This window comes from Patella vulgata, chromosome 9 (assembly GCF_932274485.2).
Source record: "Patella vulgata chromosome 9, xgPatVulg1.2, whole genome shotgun sequence".
Classification (NCBI taxonomy): domain Eukaryota; kingdom Metazoa; phylum Mollusca; class Gastropoda; family Patellidae; genus Patella; species Patella vulgata.
This window is the reverse complement of record NC_065887.2, coordinates 20995568-21005132: the sequence shown is the minus strand read 5'-3', so window position 1 is coordinate 21005132 and position 9565 is coordinate 20995568. Positions and strand designations below refer to the sequence as shown.

Below are 9565 nucleotides of genomic sequence, written 5' to 3'. Positions count from 1 at the left end.
CATCTCAACACAAGTACTTGTGTGAAAATTATTCTACACAAGTTATGTGTTGTTTTGCATTGCATTAACACAAACTTGTGTTCTTTTTAATGCATTAACACAAATCTTGTGTTTTTTCCATATAATTAACACAAGTAATGTGTACCGTCAACAAATATATTTTTTTTAAAATTTGAACTCCATACAAAGTCTTAATCCGGGGTCCACAAGTAAGAGAAAGGTATTTTTTACTCAGACTTGAATGCTAATTGGTGTTAAGATGTCTGTAGTTAAAATAAAGTTGGGCCCAATAAACTGGTAGATCAAAGGCCTGTTGAGCGCTCATGCCCGGTGTGATTTTAACAATTGACTCCAAATGCGTTGACAAGAAAATAAGTAAAACTGTTATTGAATGTGATTGGTTGATAAAATCAACGTACTATAGGCTACATTTTGTCTGCGATATCATCTCGGTGGAAGCGGACATTAAATGAAGTGATTTCACACAATTAATTTAACATTTAACAACGTGCTGAAATGATTTTGGAGCAGTGATATGTTTGACAAATGTAAGCTAATGGTCACATAGAATACAAGACCGCAGGTTTGTGAATATTTATATAAAAAAAATAATACCATGTATGTAATTTAGCATCGATATTGTTTCTCTGTATAATGTTAGTATTTTGTTCCTTAAAAAAAACTCCAACAATTTAAACCGGAAGTTCATGTTTATAATATGGCGCGGTCAGGAAAAAAATTTCGGCATGTTATTATCAAATCTGTTCAATTTTTTCTGAAATCATGCTTAATTAATATTAGTTGTTCGGCGCTACGATGTTGTTCAAATATTTACATTACAGAATCACATTATGATTGAAGCAGAAACGGCTCGACTTGAACCAGCAGGTAAGAATCTGTTTTGAAATTATATCTTGGGAGGTTGGATTGGCGTTGGAGACCCGATTGGCGGCCATTTTGATTCTTGTTTCATGATTTTTTTATATTATAACGATTTTGCCAAGAGTAGACATAAACGCGGGCACAGACTAGAAAAAAATCTTTTTACACTTTTGTGTTAGTTGAATTGTAATCTAATTTATGTTTAAAAAAACAACCTTAAATCTAATAAGCAGACGGAAGATATGGACGAACAACAAGAAGAAGTTATGGAGGTCCCAACAACTGAACCTATGGAAGTAGAAGAATCGTTTACAGCCGAAACCCGATACGATGTGCCAGTTCCGGTCATGGAGTCCTCCATCTCAGACGATGCCGACGTTAGTGTCTTCTGCGACGAAGAACCCGTAGTGGTGTATACGCAGGTAGAAGCTGGTTCCTCCGTGGCAAGTCCAAGTTGTTTGACAACCAAGGTTTTAATTATACAATTAAGGTAGGGCGATTTATTTTACCTAGTTAACTACCTTGTATAGAAATGTATTTCAGCTACAAAATGTAAAGATAATTAACTCTAGTTAACCTAGTTAACTCTATAATAATAAATGAATTTAATATATTTTAGACAGAGAAGAAAACTACGATTTGGAGGTGTTCCATCTTCACCCAGCAGAACCCGGTATACACACGGCTACCAAGATAAAAGTTACAGTAGGTTTAAAAATAATATATCAATTAAATTAAAAATTATATATCAATTAAATTAAAAATTTATATATGTGTGTAAATAAATAAAATATAAATAAACCAATAATATATTTGTAGTTTAATATGTTTTATCTTATCATTACAGGCAAAGCATGAAGCCAAAGGAAATGTTTTTACCAAGTCATGTTCCTCAATAGCGGAGAGAGTTTTATCCAGTGTCGGTTCTGCAGAAGAACCCATTCATAGCAGACCACCCATGGCAGCACTTGTAAGGTCGCTACAAAGAACCCGACAGACTCTGCGACCAAAAGATCCCACTGACGTGTCGTCAAGCGTAAGTACTCATGCAATTAAATACCCATGTATATAAGAATTTATTAACATGTAATTAAATGTACAATTTTATTTATTTATTAACATGTAATTAAATGTACTTTTTTATTTATTTTTTTTTTTAGCTTGACGAAGATTTCATCGATCATAGTGCACCGGGATTTTATCAAAAAAGAGTAAAAGTTGGGGAAAGGCGCCATCACATTTTTTGTACTGATAGACAGATGCAACTACTCGCACGCGCAAAAACTTGGTATATATGGATGCAACTTTTCGGGTGGTGAACAAGCCATGGTCTCAGCTGTTTTCCATCCACGCCTTCATTAAGACCACCCGACAGTTACCATTGGTGTTTTGTGTTATGTCGGGTAAAAGCCAAGACGACTATTATAAGGTAAATAGCACTTACTGATTGAATTACTATTAATAGTAAAAAAGGACTATTATTTGGGACCTTGAAATTGTCACAAATGGGTATCACTAACAGCGACATTTGTTTCAGGCATATTTGTTTCATCGGTGACACGTCTGGTGTCACGTGAATGCAACGACAACAGCCTGGTTGATTGATTTGTTGATTGGAGTTCAGATGTCTACATTAAAATCGACCACATTCAGGTTGCCGTATTCACGGCCAGGCAAGACCGACTTGAAATTTCTAGAAATTTTTCTGGGGGAGACAGGCCCCAACAAATCCCCCGACGGTGCGTTTCAAGACTTTGGCGCAAGACGGTGACCTTGAAGAGACGTCGAAAACCATTTAATAGACATAGTAAAAGTCATATCTTACGAGATTATCGCTGGACTTGTCAGAAAATGCTATTTTATATATGACCAGTTTGTGTTTGAAAAATTTAAAAATAAATTATTTATTCTCCCACCATTAAAGTACACTAATTACGAAATATCGCTCTCAGAAACTTCATGGTTTCTTTTGCAATTTGTTTGGGGTAAGACGTTATATAAATAATATCAATCTGTCTACCACACAAATTTAACAGATACAAATGCATGTTATTCCACAGGTAGACAGACAGGGCCTCCTTTGAAGGGACTCAGTAAAGGGAACGCGGTTGGTTTAGAGTTTGTCTGACCCCTTTGAATATTTGCGTCTCATCTCCAATGAAAACATTCATGTTGCTCTCATGCTGTTCTCAACCAGAATCAAACATATATCGTACCCGAGATTTGTTAGCATGTTCCACACAACCCAACATTTATCGGCACCGGGATTAAGGGTGTATATCTTTGTTTCTAACGCTTATTGGGAATACGCCACGGAAACTACAATAAAAACTTATTTACAAAAACATTCTAAAGAGTGAAAACTGACATATTTCAAGCTTTACTGTATTTAAAGAAATAATTTAAATCAGCCGGCTGAAACCCCGTCTCCGCTATTTGTTCAGTCATTCTTTAGGTATAGTGCCAGTTTCCACCGACAATGATATTGCAAACAAGTGTCCAATCTATAAAAGCATACATTCCTACAAAATGTTTCTTTAGTCAAGTGAAACAATAAATTCATAACTATGCGAGGGTGTGGTGAGTAAATTCTGAAAAGGCTAATGTGACATAGAACAAGGTCACATTGATGTTGACAAATACGTAAGACGATATGAACATCAACTAAAAAGATATGTAATGTGATTCAGCTGTAAGGTGAGACAAGTCTGAAAAGGCTAATGTGATATAGAACAGGGTCACATTGATGTTGACAAATACGTAAGACGATATGAACATCAACTAAAAAGATATGTAATGTGATTCAGCTGTAAGGTGATATATGCATATATGCAGCATAGATAATCAACTTCTATTCAAGTTAAACCAACTGTATCTATTTATTTAAGTCTTACGTCGAGCTGAATACATTTTATGATTTATTGTCATCTATTGGTGGTTAACAGTGTGTAACTAAAAACTAAAATTGGATCTTATTATTGCCAATGATATAATGTACATGTAATAGCAAGTGTATATATATTTTTTGTTCAGTCTGTACACAGTAACATATCTGAGAACCATATTATTATCATTTCTGCCCAAGGCTCCCTGTGCCTTATAGTTAGCAGTGATACAAGGCAATTACCAATTTTCCATGTTTTTGGCCTGAAGAAATAAAATAATAAAAGTCAAGTTTTTATTATTATGCAAGTGGAAAAATACAATTATTCATAGTATGATTTGAATAAATACAACTGATTTGAAGTTGGAATTATTATTTGTCTAAGATGACTGGGCATTTACAAATTGAAATAGCTACTCTTCATCAAGAAAATACATGAATATTTTTCCCAATTCACCTGGATTTTATTGTAGGTCTTTGTACGTGAAATAGCTTTATTTAACGTCTGCTACCACCGAAGTGATATTGCAGAAAATTAACAAATTCGGATTCCCTTTTAAAGGAAATGGACTGCACTATCGCTGGATTGTATTATATAGGTCATGTCAGTTTTTTTTTCAAAATGGCGCCCAGAACACAAAACAAACATTGCAATTCAAGGCGGACTGGTGTCGAGGCTGTATCCTAAGAATGATTTTTTGAATATTTAATCACACAGAAACACAAGTATGCACATGCAGTTATGATATAATATTAAATTAGCTTACCTCAAATACCTCGAAATATACTGTTTGGTCAGTTTGTCCGCCCGCCATATTTCTATTAGTCACACATCCTTCGGCCAATTAAAATGGACGTATATTTTGTTTTAACCGAATCGAAAAATTTGCGTTATAAATAGTAAACGAGCTTGATTGACCGACCACTGCTAATGTTTTTTCGTGAAACGGTATAACTGCAATCAACACACGGCCGCCATTCTCGATGATTGACAACTCACGTTTTTCCTCATCCACCAAAGAACCGTTAGGTTTCTTTGAACATACTGTAATAACATTGGGATTATCAGTTAATCAGCTTTAATTATCCCGCTTTGTTCGTTGTATTCTTATATTTTCCACAAAAAAACTTTGCCTTGTACGCACTAATTTATCAATTGGTATTGCCATCTACGACAAGCATGTCAACGTGCAGCTCACGGATTATCGTTAACAATTTCTAGGGGCTTGTAAAAAAAGATTGCATGTCGTGTAAATATTTATTTTGTTTTTTGTGTAGGTCATTTTCAAATAAATTCATCAGCATATTATTCGTTTTAAATAAATATAAAACTTTTATGAGAAACGATGATTATCAAAGAACCGTAAGTGCAACTAATGTTTTATCGTTTGGTTGAGCCTTTTACTAACCACGTGTTTCATGTTAATAAATATTTTCTCTCGTGTTTTGAATTTGCCTATTTCTAATAAATTATCCCGAGTCCCAAACGTCGTTAACCCGAGTCCCAAACGACGTATACCAAAGTCCCAAACGTCGTATACGCGAGTCCCAAATGTCGTGGTCATATTTTTTTGAGTCCCAAATGACGCGAGTCCCAAATGACATGTAATCCGTTGTTCAACCTCTGTGAGTCTGTGTAATATTTAATATTAGGCCCCATTTTTGCCTGATTCAGTCACAGTTAATAAATAATGGAACTAGAATCAGCCTGTGGAAGTTTCTCTATAGTTTTATTATTTTTTCCAGTCAATGATGATATGTGACTCTTTCCACCTTCCGGCAATAATTATTGACAATTTACCAAGGACTCCATTGGCATTGAATCGAAGAAAAACAGGTAAAAATTTCAATTAATTTTTATATTTTCTATTATTTTTTTTTTACCAATGTCCTACAATGATTAGTGTATGTGAACATACAATCCAAAATAAAGTATTTATATGGCACTTACATGCAACAGAGAGAGAGAGAGAGAGAGAGAGAGAGAGAGAGAGAAATGACATAAACAAGGCCTTACATGTACTTGTATTTGAAGAATCAAGTAGTCCATGCTGTGCCTATATGCATACCGGTAATCAACTACGACGAGGATTAGCCTACTTCCGTTTCCACCCTTTCCCTGCACACTGTCTCATTCTACATGTATTAAAAATTGGTATGTTACTGTAATATTAATTATGCACGAACCTACATGTAGAGTTGTTGCAAGATGGGTCCTTATATCTACTTAGCCTACAGACGCTAGGTCGTTTCGGGAAAAAGGACAGGTAAGGTTAAATTTAATATGAATAATTCGCTTGCGGGTATGGGTATTTAGCAAAAAGAGGAAACAAAAGGACCCAGAGATTAGAGAAGGTATGCTTCAATTTAATATGAATAATTCGCTTGGCGTAGGGGTACATGTATTTAGAAAACGGAGGAAACCGAATGACCCAGCGAAAAAACTCAAGAGATTGGACAGGCGACTCTACTCCTTGAAATTGAAACCATGCCACTTAACACAATGACAGACCCTGTGATTTCATGCGCATGCATTACCTACTAGACCATTCCCGCCAGCCCCACCCCATATCGAATAAAAGTATGACTTATTTCAAATATGATATTTACATATAAAGAAAGTAGAGAGACTTCAATCTTACTAGAAAAATACTAGATTACCTGAAATGAAATGGGGTTTAAAGACAACGTCCTACTGGTCAGCTCCGACTGGTCTAATGCATTGTGCTAAGTGAAAATGTTTGTCTGGGCAGCGACACTATGGCCTACTCTCATACCGAATTCAAACTGCCAAGAGAACTTTTATGTGTACGCCAACGTGTACATTGGATCTCAGGGGAAACCACTCTGCAAAATCAAGATGAGCTTTCTCGGTCAACCCCAAGAGATAACCTGTGGCCTCCATGCTGGTGTGCCAGCACCTAATTTACTCAGTCACCATGGCCGTCTTCTAATTACTGCGACAGTTAAACCATGTGACAAACAAGGATTATTAAGATAAACTTTTACGTCTTAGGTAGTTCCTTGGGATTAAAACTTTTGATACATATAGATACATTAGTTTCAATTTCATATCACACAGTTTGTATATATGGTAAGGTAGCTTTAATCGTAAATTACATATCATGTATTTATTTTTTCAGTTTCAATATTTGATGTATATGCAAATCACCCAGAAAAAGATCATGTAATAACAAAAGAAATTATAAAAGAAAAAAATGGAAGAAGAAATGGCTGGAAAAAATGATAATAGAGCAGCTTTTTCTTGGTGGGTAACTATTCAATTCTAATAGAAAAGATTGTTATGCTATTTTGAAATCTAAAATTCAGTTTAGTATAGTAAAACTGTACACGTCATGTATGAGCAGAGACAGAATCTTAGTTATATGTAGATATCACTGTCTCATCTGTGGCAAAGCAAACCAACACATGAAACAAAACAAATGTAATTAAATTAACATTTTTTTAATTAATCAAAACTGTCTAGTCAATTTAAGCCAACTAATACATTGTCTCTTTTTTTTCAGTTACCCACCTCGGAAGATCAAGTTGGAAAGGGCTATTGATATTGTGGAGACGTTTTCTCACAGATCTTGCTTATCAGACAAAGACTATGTAAGTACCATGCATATTTGCTTTTTAAATCAGGAACTGGTTCTATACACTTGGTGGGGGGTTGGATGGACGTTAAACCCCATTTCTCTCTCTCTCTCTTCTAAATATATTCAAGGTATCAGGAGCTTTTTATGGCTCCCGTACAATTTTATAAACATGAAGGACTGTACCTTTTGAATATTAAGCCATCAAATTATTTTATAATTTTGAAAATGAAATGAAATGAAATGGGGTTTAACATCCTACTGTTTTGCTCATAAATTGGGCTAATGAAGACGGGCATACGCCATACAGTGTGCTATGAAGGGAATTTTGCCCGGGCAGCGGCGCTACAGCCTACTCTTATATCGAATTCCAATTGCCAAGGAATCTTTTACGCGCACGCCAATGTGTACACGGGACCTCGGTTTTTCGTCCCATCCGAACGACTAGACAGCTGTCCTTGTCAGGTCCTCCGTCCTGTATCACTGACAAGGGGAAAACACGCAAACTGTAAGTAACATATATATTTGTATTTTTAATCAGGAAGTACTTCTAGTTATTCTTCTTGGGGCAATGCCTAGGACTCTGCTGTTTCAAGTACTTGGCATGCTTGATTTTTGCCAATCACATCCATTGATTTCCTTCAAGTTGCGATAGGCCCTATTTTTACAGTAAATAGCAGTAAAATAATGATGGACAGTATTTTACTTTCAAATAGATTTCAATAGATTTTAAAGGGTAATATCCAATTTGTTGTCAATGGAAATAAAATAAGAATGGGTCCAAAAATAATTAGACATTGCCAAGTAAATAGGTGCTGCCATGATGTAGTAGGGAATCTGGATTTGCAGACAATACATGTATGAAAGGGTGAATAGTTGACCTATTATGAGACTTCAGTCCCAAATCTCAAGACTTTTTTCTGACTTCTAACTCATTTGATTTGAGCATAATAATCTGCCTGGGTCTGTAACTGGACAAGACACAATAAGCGTTACGCAAAGTTGAAACCAAATAGAGACTCGGTCTCGATGTGGCAAAATAAATTGTTTATTTAAACGTTGTGAACCATAGAAAGTATTCTTATTGCCTACTTTTTATTTTTTAGGCTGGAACACCATTGAAAGAGTATTTGCTGTATGATAACAACAAGAAAACCCAAGCATCAATTTATTTTATACTTCTGGGAAAGAATGCATTTGACCCAATTTTTAAATATTTATTTTTTGTTATTAATGTTAAATTTTCTTCCAAAACACAATTAGATTTTAATTCTCTTCAGAAATGTATGTATAATATAGCAAGTAAAGTGACATATAAATCACTTAGAATTTGGTCAGAAATCATAAAGTATTTAATGGGCATTACTAGAAACCAAATGTAGATCAAATACACCCAGAATTACAAAAAACCTTGACCTACATAAAGGTGACTTTCCCTTGCTTATGAAATGAAATACGGTTTAGTATCCTACTTTTCTGTGTTCTTAGAGTGATTCTGCCCTACACCCTACTCTTATATCAAATATTTCAACTGTCAAGGGTTCTTTAACGGGAACCGGGGGGGGGGGGGGGGGCAATGATTAACACGCACACATTTGATCAGGAAGTCTGTCATTGAGTCAAATAATTCAATTGTCAAGGGTTCTTCTAAGTGAACTCAGTGGGGATGGTTTCGATTCCGGGAATGGGGGAGGGGGTGGTGGATGGCTGAATGGTAAGCACGTGCGTGCGGTATCATACGGCCTGTCATTGAGTCAACTGGCGTGGTTTCGAATCCCCGGTTGTACGTGACAAGGAGTAGGGTCGCCTGTCCAATCTTGTGGGTTTTCTCCGGGACCTGCGGTTTCATCCCACTGCTAAAGACCCCTATGCGCAACGAATTATTGAAATAAAATTAAACCATATGTTAATCCCGAAATGACCTAGTTTGTGTCAAGTGGACGTTAAACCCCATTTCTCTCTCTCTCTCTTTCGATTCCGGGCTTGTACCCAATTATCTCTTGCCATATCCAACACTACTGACAAGTGGGAACTATGCCGGAAAATCCAGTTGAAATTTCTCGGCCAACACCTTATACTCACTGAACCACTGTGGCTTATGACTTGTGATTGTATATAAATTTTTTGTACATATGATGTTTTTTTATTTCAATCCTGTAATCTTGATGCTTTGCTCCTTTTATTTACAAAATATTCATTT

The 9565-nt window shown here is 35.7% G+C and overlaps 1 long non-coding RNA gene across 2 annotated transcripts; it reads left to right on the top strand.

The window, feature by feature from the left end:
• The first annotated feature begins 206 nt into the window (after positions 1-206).
• Positions 207-8933, top strand: LOC126831762 (uncharacterized). 2 transcript variants are annotated; one of them, XR_007684301.2, is made up of 9 exons: positions 207-583; positions 1116-1372; positions 1502-1587; positions 1730-1918; positions 2043-2311; positions 5513-5603; positions 6910-7034; positions 7294-7381; positions 8472-8933. It is a non-coding gene; the product is annotated as an uncharacterized LOC126831762 (long non-coding RNA). The 2 variants fall into 2 exon arrangements; XR_007684299.2 differs by having other exon boundaries at positions 207-888.
• The last annotated feature ends 632 nt before the right edge of the window (positions 8934-9565 follow it).